This window comes from Schistocerca nitens, chromosome 8 (assembly GCF_023898315.1).
Source record: "Schistocerca nitens isolate TAMUIC-IGC-003100 chromosome 8, iqSchNite1.1, whole genome shotgun sequence".
Classification (NCBI taxonomy): Eukaryota; Metazoa; Arthropoda; class Insecta; order Orthoptera; family Acrididae; genus Schistocerca; species Schistocerca nitens.
The window spans coordinates 369,128,022-369,142,399 of NC_064621.1; positions in this window are offsets into that span (position 1 = coordinate 369,128,022).

A 14,378-nucleotide genomic window follows, 5' to 3' on the forward strand; every position below is an offset into this window, starting at 1 on the left:
CACAGTTCGTTCAAGACTACTTGAACGAACTGTGACAGAAGCCTGGGAAACAATTGCCAAAGTTTCGCCAGGAGAGAGGAAATGGGGACAAAAAATGTGTGTGAAATCTTATGGGACCTAACTGCTAAGGTCATCAGTCCCCAAGCTTACACACTACTTAACCTAATTTATCCGAAAGACAAACACACAGACGCACATGCCCGAGGGAGGACTCGAACTTCCGCCGGGACCAGCCGCACTGTCCATGACTGCAGCTAACTGGGGGAAGAAAGGGGCCGAGGTAGGTAATCTGACGCCGGATGTGTAACATGATACCCATTAATCTTATCTAAGGCATGTGCCTTTTCTTTCCTTTCTATCATTCTGAGGTGACTCGCGAGAACCAAGTTCGGCCATGTCGGGGGTCTGGCGAGAGAGTGTGTGGTCAGCGTTGTGGCGTCCAGCTCGGTGGTTGTGGCCCGTGTAGTTCTGGGCCTGGCAGAGCATTGCTGTCATCATTATCCTTAAACTGGAGCCTTGAATTTGTCGCATGTTGCCTTAGATGCAAGATTTTATTTTCCTCAACCTTTCCTCTTGGTGTCTCAGGCCGAGCCAATGAAGATTATTAATTTGAAAGCCGAGGTATAACAGGTCCTTGTTCTCTCAGTCCATTCTTTGTGAGCGCCTTGTTCTGAACTTTCACTTCCTCGAAGCATGAGAGACACATACACTCTCAATAGCGACTAGAGCCTTGTTGACTCAGGGAAGATGTAATATTTATGATTTGCTGTTGTTCTTAAGACCATATTTGAGCGGCTTTTATTTAATCCTTAGAGTGGTCTGCTTGCTTGTATATTTTAGTAGGTTTTAGTGTTGTCCACGGAGTCCGCTAGGTCTAACGTGTGTCCTAAGTCGTCATATGGTTGTGTTGGTTGACGTCCAGGGCGTGTTATTTACCTGTCTGCTTGCTGGCAGCAGAGAAGCAAACTGTAAATTAGTTTAGTTTTTCACTTTTTCCACTTTCCAAATGTTACGGAATATTAATCAATGGAGGACGCCCCTCAGGGCCCTGAGTTGTTTCTAGTGTTTCATTTAATGAAGCTGACGTAATATTTTTCTTGTAATAGAATATCCTTTGGATTAATTCATACTTGTTGTGTCGCCTGGGCCAAAATTCTTTGTACGTCTTGTGGCCTTATACTTGTTAGTCAGCACTTGCTACTAAGCTGGCTGAATTGGAGGCACTCTTGAATTTCGGACAGTAATTTACGACTTTGTAAGTGTTAAATGTATATATGAAGCATGAAGGCTGTAGTTCAGTATCTTGCTTCTCCACTTTGCGAGAGTGATATGAGGATCTGGTATTTGTATCTTAACTAACAATACTTTCTGTATCTCACGCGAACCTCACATATTTGTTATTTAAGTTTGGCTGGACCCTTCCAGCCACTGAAGCATGCTGAGGACCCTTCAGGGCGTCTGGTCAGTTTCACCTGCTTCCTGGTTTCTGAAAACGAAAATGCCAGCCAGTGTGTGTAATTGTGGAAAGGGGTTCTAAGTTTGTACATCGAGCTTCCCACTCTCAATGTGCTGATAACATAGGCAAGATCATTGTCAAAAATTATTGTGTACACTTTTGGCTCCGTGGCTTTGAGATCTGATTTAATAGTTGTATTTGTTATCTTGTCAGATTCTGATGTGTGACCTGTCACAGTGTATCAGCGAAAGAATTTGCTCAAACTGTCAGTTTCTTGAAACTTAAAGTTTTAATAGTGAATTAAATTTTTTTTTCTTTTCAAGTTTGTGCCAGGTAATTATTCATAGGACCTCTTTGGATTTTTTCTAATTAATTACTTATTAGTTTTTGGCAGGGACTCTTCTTTCCTATAGTAATATTGAATTCCTAAGAAATCGTGGACGTAAATGGTTTTCATGTTAGGTCCCGATAAAGGCGTTAATTTGATGAATACTACACAATTAATTGGTTTTAACCTCTTTGGAGGTGTGTTTGCTTTAATTTCTTGATTGTTTGTGTTGTTTCTTGTTAGTTTTGAGGAACAATATTGCGTGGCTTTAAATTTTTTCTTTGTTGTCAGATCCGGACCAGTCAACAATATAATTGAACCCTTTCAACTTCCTCATCAAGCCGTTGCTCCTGTTCATTTTGACTATCGCTATTTATATAATAAAGATATGTTTGTATTTTTATCAAACGGTGAATGCTAGAAAACACCTGTGTTTAGTGCTTAAATTTTAGTCAATTCAAACATTGTTTGTATTAAACAACTGTTGCCCATATTAAATACCTGTAATGTAAAATAAAAACTAGAAGAGCTGCTCCGTTCACTGATGTATCTATTTTCTATATGTCTTGTACTCCTCTTACAGACGTCTCTTGAAACCCCAGAGGTACTTACGATTAATCCTGTATTTATAGATTATGCTAAAACTGACAATTCCCATAATTGATGTTGTGTTTTCAAAAGCATGGTCTCATATATTTGCTTCTACATTTCGACTGTTACCTGTCTCTTGAGATATGGAAGTTCCATACTCTTAAAGTGAAGCGGAAGACTTAATCTTTCGCAGACAAATCTCATAATCTCTTTCTGATATGTCATCTCTTTTGTGAGGTAGTAGGCCAGAGACTATAAATCTGCTGTACAACACTACTCACTAAACAGTGCTTTTTAGTGTACTACCTGACGCTTTCCACGTATTCCTGCCCAGATTTAAAAAAAAATCACTGATAAAAATGGTAAAGACTGTGAGACATGGTTGACTAATACAACAATAAGCACATCAATTTTAACCGCTGCAGAGTTCATCCAGATCCAGCATGGTCAGAATATCAATACAACATTATCTGCTCGAGAGATCATTTTTTTACAGTCGCCTGTTGACAGAACGAGTAATGTAGGAATTTTTAAATTACTTGGTAACACTGTGGCGTCTGATGAGGTCTTAGGGGCGTGCAGCAGCGATGCGTGTTGTGTGGGCCAAAATATCTGATCAATGACACTACTTATTAGTTTGAGGATTGTATATCGAGGGACGTGTACCATTTCTCGGCGCTGTTATGCTTGTAAGGCAGCTTTTTTTCAAAACCCTCATCTTTCAGCACAGAGACAAGGTTAAAACGGGAACCACACTTGAAGCAATTAGGTATTTCCTGTGAGAATCTTTAACTTGGAAAGATGCCTGTACCAGACCTATAGAAGGGAAAAAGTATACCGCTTACCAGTATATCTCCAATGAATTTCTTCAGACTTCCGCAGAAATCCTTAGACAGGTAGAGCAGGATGCCATTTCGTAGCCAAGTAGGTTAAAAGTTACTCCAACATCAATACACTTCAAGCGTCCACATACATAAATGCAGTTATACTTTATATGAATCTCGCAAGTTCCGTCTTTTCCTCCAACATCTATTCCGGCAAGCTAATAGCATCACAAACTAATGGTAGATCTCCACCAACCAGTATCATGCGCACATGCTAAGCTGAAGGTCTGATTTCCTTAATACATGTCTCTGACATCAACATGGCTTATACCGAGGCCCGCGAGAAAGACGGGTACGTCACAGCACACACTGCAGAGCTTATGAGTGCCACCACTCGTTTGTGATTGGGAGCGAGCAACGACCTTAAAATTCTTGACTGCGCGTTTAAATACAAGCAAGCCCTTGACAGAACACGACAAAGTTAAGAGCTTCAGTGGATAACTCTTGATTTCCTGTGGGTCCTCTACGGAGCCGAGCATTTGCGAAGTGTGGCAAACAAGACGACTAGTATGACGTCACAGGTTCGTTGTGGCGCCCATATTTTTCTTGGACCCCAGACCGATACCAGGGTGGAAAGTGATAGGACACTGGACTTTTCTTTGGGAGGACGGTGGTTCAGGTTACCGCCCTGCCAACTGGATTTATGTTTTTCGCTATTTCCCTAAATAGCCGAGCGGTCCTAGGCGCTACAGTCTGGAGCCGCGCGACCGCTACGGTCGCAGGTTCGAATCCTCTTTCGGGCATGGATGTGTGTGATGTCCTTAGGTTAGTTAGGTTTAAGTAGTTCTAAGTTCTAGGGAACTGATGACCTCAGCAGTTAGGTCCCATAGTGCTCAGAGCCATTTGAACCCTAAATCACTGGTGTGACTGCTGAAATAATTCACTTGAAATTGATTGGCCGATTTCCATCAGCATCCTTCCGAATACGATCTTACGGTCCATCGTGGAGGAGCTTCGTTGTGAAAGTAATGTGACTGATTTAGCAAATATAGTGCTGTAGCTTATAGAGGACAACATGGTGCTGGACTATAACCAAACACATTGTGCGTGATCAACCAAGATGAACAACATTTTTGGACTTACATAAAGAGTGTTTCACAATTCCTATCATGGGCTTCCAGGAATTGTAGAGACGGCTTATTTGGTAGGGAACTCATATCCGTAAATGTACTGTTTGGATGTAAAATAAATTTGAAGCTCCGATCACTTTCAAACCTCTCGATACACAGTACGCATACACAGACGACAATGAGCACTGAACTGTACGCTCTACAGGAGTCCATAGCAATGGCATTGGCTCCAATACTCGTTGTAGGGTTCTCTTTTATGTGAGGAAGGACGTCCTCTTCAAAATCGAGAGTGTAGCGCGTCCGTGGGGCAGCAGTCAATTCTCCTAGTTGCGAACGTACCTGCCTCTTGCAACCGTTGTTGTAGATAAGCGAAAATGGTATGTGAGTTATAACTAGAAGGGCTGACGACGGCGCCGTCTTCTCAGTTCGTGTGCATACCGCGAGAAGGGAGACTGGAAACGATCCGGTTTTGGAACTTAGTTTATATTCGAACGGTAAATTTCCGCACCTTAAGTCCTTATGAAAACTGTATCCTCTAAGAATACTCTATAATCAATAGAAACCTGTAATAGGAGTTATCTGCGGCATATGTACGTCTTGTGTGTTACCTATAATCCAGAAATCTGCTCCATATGAAATGGTGTGCGTCCAGTAAATTTAAAGTTCCTGATACACTTCTAAAATATCTTTCTTCATTCAGGGACACTCATTCTTAAAACTTTCTTGCTGAAAATCAATCTGTCAATTTCCTGGGGTAGGTCGTATGCAGCACACTTGGCTAGCAGATCTTGCTAGTTGGGTGAAATCTCGTCCACAGGGCCGGCGAAAATGTGCATCACGTAATAATATTGTTAATCCAAATAATTCAGCATTTATGTGTGCACCATACTACGTGTTTTGGGGTTTAACTCATCGTCTGGTGCTTTATGATGCACACATACTTTATAAAACAAAATAAAACCTCCCTTAACCTGTTGCAGTAGACCCTTAACCTGCTACAGTAGACTATCCTTTCCTTCATCGTCATCTGTAAAACTCCTACTCATGCTGTAAATCTGTTGTTGCGTGATGTGTATTTGTACACTCCTCATCAGAATACTAGTACAGATTTCTCTTCAGTTTTGAGTTTCTCTTTACGGAACAATTTACAATCTTAGCCATTAACAGCAGCAATCCTTTCCTTTGCATACCCTGTCAAACAAATTCTTAAATTGAGTCTATGTGTTATTCACTTTGAAGCACTGCAACTCTATAACACGAATACTGTAATCAGAAACGACATTTGAAAAGCTAACTAAATCCACGTGCCACAATGTTTTGATCCATAATAATATCATAAATTCGTAAGTAACTCTGTTTACTACGCTTTAATGCCTAACCCGCTCATTTTGATAAAAAATTTTATGGAGATAGCTTGCATGTTTAGAAACAACTCAGGCTACTTTAAAAAATATATAGTGCAAGATATTTATCAATCTCAAGAATACAACGCGAAATATGGAACACTAATTACTCTCTTAAAAAGTTTTTACTCTTTGACTTTTGAACTTTTATCATATTTCTGAAAATACTTTCAATGTTTGATGTGTTCTACACAATAAGATTCAACGTAACGAATATAATGCATATACAATCCTCTACGTGTGTTATCTATACTTCCACAGTAATATAAGTCACAAATCCGTAGCATTTTAATCGCTGAGAATCACATGTTGCTTATAAATTAAAGCTTGCGTTCAAATTTGTGCTAAAAGCTCGCCGTTATGTGGTCATCATTGTTCTTATTCGGTGATGAATTCGCGGATTTGAATCCCGCTCGGGTCATTCCTCTTCTGCTCTTGTCTGCTCATGTGCCTTGTCCTTACCATCATTTTATCATCACTGACGTGCAAGTCACCGAAGTGGCGTCATATAACAAACATTCACCGATCCCCCGAACGTCTCAACCAAGGTCTCCCAGCCAGTAAAGCCATGAGAACATCATTTTATTTTACTGAAACACTACCGCAGCGATTGGTAACAGTTAGAATATAATGATTATACAATCGTCAACGTGTCTAAACCACTTCAATACACACTTCCATACTGACGTTATAAATGCGAAAGTAACTCGGCCTTTTATATTTTTACGACTCTACCGTTGAACCGATTCCCATGGTATTTGGTATTTGGAGATAGCTTGAAACTGACAGAGCCGAAGCTACTGTAGAGAGCTGCATCTTTTTGAATATTATTAAGGTTTTTAAATATGGTATAAGTGAGTGATATGGAAACGACACTGGCGCGACCCTCGGCGACTTCTTATGTTTGTAGATTAATTCGTGACAATACAAATCCACTGTTATTAAGCTCATGGTTTATGATATTGAGTTGCTACACAATCTGGCATTGCTGCAGAGTTCTGATGGAGGTACAACAATAAAATCAACTATAGCTATAAACCTCGTAAACGTAAGTCAGATTTATGGAATAGTTCTAAGAGAGCTGAAGCTGCGAAAGTTACTCGAATCCAGCAAATTTCCGTCCGTCGAAAACTGGATACAGAGCGTCAGGTGGCATAAAGAGCTACAGAGACTCACAAGCCTGTCGCATTTTAGACGCTGAGCGTCACGTGTCTCTTATAGCTTCCAAGACACTTGAAGACTCGCAACGACGACATCATTTAAAGGCTGTGTGAAAACCGGGACCTACCTTTACTTGTGGAACGTGGGAAGCTTTTGGTGAGGCTGCATTTTACCGTAATTTATTAATGTACTACGTTGCTCGTAAATTAGTCGTCTAGTGTGATGGATCAAAAATGTAGACACTGTACTCAGTTCATTAAAATGGAAGGAACAAGTGGTTGGTATGTCTTACTCAGGAGGTAAAATCTCACATCCAGTACTAGGTGAGCCAGGGGAATCCCTTAAAACTCTAATTCTGCACGAAAGTAATGGATCGAGCCATTTTAAATGTAATTGTAAAATATTAAGCAAGCTTTCAGATTCGACGCGCAACAAAATAATAGAAACACACTCATAATGTACCTACATACCAACACTGTATACATTTTTATATATACTTCTCTACACCACTTTATACGCTGACACCACGTAAAATTACTCATCGTGACAAAACAGTTGATATGCAACCGCAGCAGCGGGTAACATCTAGTAAATTACATAACAATGAGTTGAACAGCTACTCGTCCTATTATATGAACATATTTTAGACCGACGATGAAACAAATGTGACTAAAATAAAACAAATTATTATTTACAAATGTTCTTTCCGTGATATTTACTTAATCAGAGTACATTATATTTATTTAATAGGACTAATAGGAACTGTCATGTAAGAGTAAGCACATCAGGCTTAGGACTAATTAGTACAAACGTATCTGAAATGTAAAAGTCGTGATTTGGTGTCCATGTAATTGGCTGCAATTTGGCGAAAATTCACATGCTACTCTTCAATCACCACTCAGCCATGTTTCGCATTGAATGTTTCGTTGTGTTAACCGATACAATGTTGCTCCACCAGAGTATCTTCGGATTTTGCGGCGGGATCTTCCAGGATTGCTTAAGGAAACTCTTTTTACGAAAAGTTCGGGAATGTGACAGACACATTATATCCCACTGGTACATATCGCTGCTGACGCGCCCGTATGGTCCCAGGTGGACAGGTCGAGAAGAGCCAATACGTAGGCCACCAATATCACCTGTATCCAATTCTCTAGTGTTATAAAACTTTACGAGATTCTTCGAAGGTTGTAACCTCCCCACAGAAATTTTAAAATGACAATACTTAATAGAAATGGAGCCAAGTGTAACCTTCCCGCAAAAACATTAATGACAAAGACAATTAAACAAAATTTAGCTATCTGACCCAAGTATAAGCTCCCATAAAATAAAAGTCAATTCAGTGATAATAAAATTTCAGTGACAATGAAAATGGAAATAAACCGAAATGTCAGTCTTTGGCCCTGTGCAAAAATCAGAATCAATCTCTTACCTCAGTATGTCTGCATGAGAAATATCTGCTCTTATTCCGCGCCACAGCTTGGACGAAATGCATCGCAATAATTATATTTTTTTTAAGTTATCTGAAAATTTTCTTTAAGGAAATGGAAGGAAATCGAATGATTCTTTAGTTAAAAATTGCTTTGAAATCAGATTATTATTGGGGCGATTCTTTAAAGTCAATTACAATGAATGTACATTAGATTATCTGATGAGCGCAAAGCTGCATGAATACTTATTTAATAAAAATATACCTCATCCTGAATCTCGACCATTGCGGTGCCGACGCCCGCCGACTGCTCTGGGCTACCACTACTGAACTCTCTCGCAACTAGACCGCAACTCTACTCGGCTACAACTGCCGACAGACAACTGTACTGCACTCGACAGACAGCTCGCTACTACTGCCTCTGGTCAGAGATTCTGTGCCTCACCATCGCCGCCGCACAACATACGTGTTTCAAGGTCTTCTAAAGAATACGTAGCTCAATCCAAAGAAGAGATCAGTAAGATCAGTATGGCATCCAAATGCGACACCGAAACATGCAACAACTCATTAAAAGTTACGCGGGTGTAGTTTGCTGGTTTTTTTGTCTTCAGGGTATAGAAATGAAACAAATAAATGACTTTTACCTGTGACCGTCTTCCCTACGATAAGATTCGAAGAACCTCACTTGATGATCTACTGCTCTTCGGACCGTGATATGGTTGGATTCTGCCTCACTTACCTCAAGGACTTTGATTGCTGATTAAAATTTATTGGTTAATGAAGGAGACAGGGGTCGACTGCAACGAGTAACAGAGAGCTAAAAGAAAAGCAGAACTATTCTCGTAAATAAATTGAAACGTGAGCAGTGTCTATACAAATAGATGGTACTAGCCACTCCACAATTTCGGACTACACGAGCAATCCTCAGGTTTGCTGTGGGCCAAGCCACGAGTACACGGAAGGACATAAAATATGGAAAAAGATAACGATAACTACTCCAATCCTTAAAGAGAATTTTGATGCAGCTTAATAAAGTCGAACACCGGGATTCGAATCACGAATTAAAGAGCAATGAATGGAAACAGGTTGCGAGCACACTGAGAGGAGCAACGCGACAAAGACTACCGAATTAACATTCATAAAATCATGGGTCCGATCTCTCGCGGTGCAAAACGAATACTTGTGTCTTAAACAGGATCGTCTTTGCAGCGAGCGTTCTATCACGAATGACTTGATGAAAATTGAGTGTTACTGTGCCTGATTGCTTCCATGGAAACGAAGAACTGAAGCGCAAAATGGGCGAGCCCAAAATGTACAGCCTCGAACTGAGCCTACTAAGCACTGGAACGAACTGAGACCGAGAGAGCATCTCACAGTAGTTTTGTAAACTCGGGTCCTCGCACACTGTGTAGTTAAGGAGCAAGTGGTCCCTGTTGACAACTTGAGAGGGGCGGGAATGCTGACGGTCGCTTAGGCAGTCAGCCGAGGAGCATTCGGCCCTCCCACGCGCGGGTTGGCATCACTACGGCGGTGCCACGGACCTGGACGTCGGAGGCCGGTGTTCCTCCTCGTAATCGTCGCCTTGGCGTGTATTTTTGAAACCAACGGCAAGTGAATCTTCTGCAGTTCAATGCCATTTAGAGAAATTTATAAGTTATCTGACAAGTGAACGCAGAAATTTCTGCGCTGCCACCACTTGATAATTCTATACTCAGGTAATTTATCTGTGGTTACATATAGCTTGAAGACAATTACTTTTAGTGCATAACTAAACAAATTAAATTTATCGTCCTTTTAATATAGAAATATGCAGATAACTACCACTGAACTTGTAGGTGTATAAGCAACACGATACTTTGATGGGAACAGCAGTTTTAATTTTATTTTACTCGCTCTGTCTTTGTGTGTGCTGTGGTCTGGACAGCTATAGATATTTCGACATGTGCTCTAAACGTCTCTGGAAAATTGCTGTTTTACAAGTGAACAGTTCATTGTAACATTAACGTGCTGAAGTAGTAGTAATATGACCACTGTTACGATGATTTTGCTCGCGGCCCGAAACTACACATCGAGCGAATGAAAAACTGAAATTTGCAGCTTTGGCATCTATACTGATTAACGAAAGTTGCTGCCTACAATTATTCCAGCATGCTGGAAGTTCGTAGTATTGTATTTTTGGGTAAGCCGTGGATGAGAATTGAAACCAGTTACGGGAGGATTCATTCAAGATGTATACGTATAATATGGATTTGTAGTAACTGTCACAATTTCAGGCCGAATCCAGCAGCGGATTGTAAGCAGCCATTTGAAATTATCTTTCAAACTATTTGTATGCGGACGCATCCTTACCAGAAAATTTTTAGCACTTTTATCTAGCACTTTCAAGCGTGTCGGTAGACGTGTAGGCCTACTTAATAAAGCTTATTTTTCGGATTTAACCTTTGAAATATTCTGTTTTTCTTGGCTGCATAACACGTAGCGGTAACTTATACGGAGTCACAGGACATAACTTTCGCTCCGGGTACTGAATGCCTTGTTGAGTTGTGAAATAAAAAGACAAGCGTCTGGGCAGATAAGAAGTGGCAGTTCCTTTCTCCGCCACGGGCGCTGGCTGGCGGTGTGTCGGCCGACAAGCGCAGCGACGCCTTCTGTTCGCCTGCCACCGGCGACGCACTGGTTAGTAACGCTGAGCCGCCGAAGGCCGCCCCCGGTTGCTTAATGGCGCCGGAATGAGCAAGCACCGCTAAACAAGCCGCAAGGTGCAGCGCAGCCACGTCAGCAAGCTGCCCCCACGCCTTGTGGCTGTCCGCAGCACGTATCAACTAGCCCCGTGTGCAGGACCGATTTAAGACTAAGCGAGGAACGAAGCTCTGATGAACTTTGGGGAACACGAGCTGGTAATATGTATTCCTGCATTTAATAGCACTAATTGTCTTCCATATAATACGTGAAAGTAACTTCTAAAAATTTATTTCGGTAATTTAATCAACTGTACAAAATGTACGTTGTCGTCGAAGTATAGCGAATACATTTGATGATTCCGTATTGGAAGTGCTCTGTTAATGAACATACGTGATCCAAATCACAACCACCTGCGTAATAGCATGTTCATTTACACTACTGGCCATTACAACTACTACACCAAGAAGAAATGCAGATGATAAACGGGTATTCATTGGACAAATATATTATACTCGAGCTGACATGTGATTACATTTTCACGCAATTTGGGTGCATAGATCCTGAGAAATCAGTGCCCAGAACAGCCACCTCTGGCCGTAATAACGGCCTTGATACGCCTGGACATTGAGTCAAACAGAGCTTGGATGGCGTGTACAGGTACAGCTGCCATGCAGCTTCAACACGATACCATAGTTCATCAAGAGTTGTGACTGGCGTATTGTGACGAGCCAGTTGCTCGGCCACCATTGACCAGACGTTTTCAATTGGTGAGAGATCTGGAGGATGTGCTGACCAGGGCAGAAGTCGATCAATTTCTGTACCCAGAAAGACCCGTACAGGACCTGCAACATGCGGTCGTACATTATCCTGCTGAAATGTAGGGTTTCGCAGGGATCGAATGAAGGGTAGACCCACGGGTCGTAACAAATCTGAAATGTAGCGTCCACTTTTCAAAGTGCCTTCAATGCGAACAAGAGGTGACCGAGATGTGTAACCAATGGCACTCCATACCATCACGCCGGGTGATACGCCAATATGGCGATGACGAATACACGCTTCCAATGTGCGTTCACCGCGATGTCGCCAAACACGGATGCGACCATCATGATGCTGTAAACATAACCTGGATTCATACGAAAAAATGACGTTTTGCCATTCGTGCACCCAGGTTCGTCGTTGAGTGCCCCATCGCAGGCGCCCCTGTCTGTGATGCAGCGTCAATGGTCTCCGAGCTGATAGTCCATGTTGCTACAAACGTCGTCGAACTGTTCGTGCAGATGGTTGTTGTCTTGGAAACGTCCCCATCTGTTGACTCAGGGATCGAGACGTGGCTGTACAATCCGTTACAGCCATGCGGATAAGATGCCTGTCATCTCGACTGCTAGTGATATGAGGCCGTTGGGATCCAGCATGGCTTTCTGTATTACCCTCCTGAACCAACCGATTCCATATTCTGCCAACAGTCGTTAGATCTGGACCAACACGGGCAGCAAAGTCTCGATACGATAAACCAAAATCGCGATAGGCTACAATCCGACCTTTATCAAAGTCGGAAACGTGATGGTACGCATTTCTCCTCCTACACGAGGCATCACAACAACGTTTCACCAGGCAACGCCGGTCAACTGCTGTTTGTGTATGAGAAATCGGTTGGAAACTTTCCTCATGTCAGCACGTTGCAAGTGTCGCCACTGGCGCCAACCTTGTGTGAATGCTCTGAAAAGCTAATCATTTGCATATCACAGCATCTTCTTCCTGTCGGTGAAATTTTGCGTTTGTAGCAAGTCATCTTCGTGGTGTAGCAACTTTAATTGCCAGTAGTGTAGATCTCTTCGTGATGTACAACGCCTGTTCTGTAGTGCCTGTCACTGGAGTTTGCTAACAACCTAGTGTAACGCTCTCGTGCGGACTAAACGATGCCGTGACGAAACGCGCAGCTCTTCGTTGTATTTTCTCCATTTTTTCTATAAGTCCTATCAAGAGTGCGTACCAGACCGATGAACAGTACTCAAGAACAAGTCGGTAGTCACTGCTTTATTGGATGAATTACATTTCCCCAAGTTTCTTCCAGTCGATCAGTCTGGCATCTGCTTTTCCTGCTTTTTGGTTTTTGTGGTCATTCCACATAAGTTCGTTCCGGATCGATATTCATAGATATTTTGAGGTCGTTACTGTTCCCAAGCAAACCTCGAGACCTTTATTTCTTCTCCCGAGACTTTAATATCTAATTCCAATTTTTCTTTGATTTCCTTTTCACAAGTTAAAATCCAAGGAGGTGAAATAAAAACTCTGAGGTTTGCCTTTGACCTAGCAGAGCAGCTGAAAGGAATGGACAGTGTCTCTAGAGGAGGATATAAGATGAACATCATTAAAAGCAATAAAAGGATAATGACATGCAGCCAGATCAAATCAAATTATGCTGACTTATGAAACGACACTAAAAGTAGTAGAGGAGTTTTCCTGTTTGAGCAGCAAAATAACTGATGACGGCCAACGTTGAGGGGATATAAAATGTATACTGGCAGTCACAAGAAAATCGTTTCTGATGAAGAGAAGCTGTTATCATCGAATACAGATTTGAGTGTTAGGAAGGCTTTTCTGACGGTGTTTGTATGGAAAGTAGTCACATATGGAAGTGAAACATTGACGAAAAACAGTTTAGACGAGACGACAGTAGAATTTTTTGAAATGTGATGGTACAGAAGAATGCTGAAGATTAGAGGGATGGATCACATAATTAATGAAGAGGTATTGAACAGAACTAGGGAGAAAAGAAATTTGTGGCACAAGTCGACTAGAAGAAGGGATCGGTTGACAGGACAAATTCGGAGACATCAGGTGATCACCAATTTAGTACTGGAGAGAAGCGTTGGAGGTAAAAATCGTAGAGGGACACAAAGAGACGAACACAGTAAGGAAATTCTGAAGGATGTTGCTTACAGTAGCTAGTCGGAGATGAATAGGCTCGCACTGGACAAAGTAGCTTGAAGAGCTGCTGAAACCTGTCTTTGGACTGAAGACAACAATAACAACAACAACACTGTTTTCAGAAAGTTTTGATTAATAGCGTAGTTGTACATTAGTGAATTTCTTTTCCCATGTATGCGGTAAAACGTTACCTTTATTTACGTTCATTTAATTGCCAGGGCCTACACCATTCATCGGACGTTTGTAAATGCTTCTGAAAATTGCTACTGTTTCTGCGCTTATATCTTTTTATAGACTACTACATCATAGGCGAGCTAGGTTAAAAGCTTCCGACCCAAGCAACTGCATCATTTAAATCATTGTAAACGCTAACGGTCCTACTACGCTTCCTTGGGAATCCTTGAAATCACCTTTACATTCGTCATTTTTGTTCCTTGAAGATCAACGTG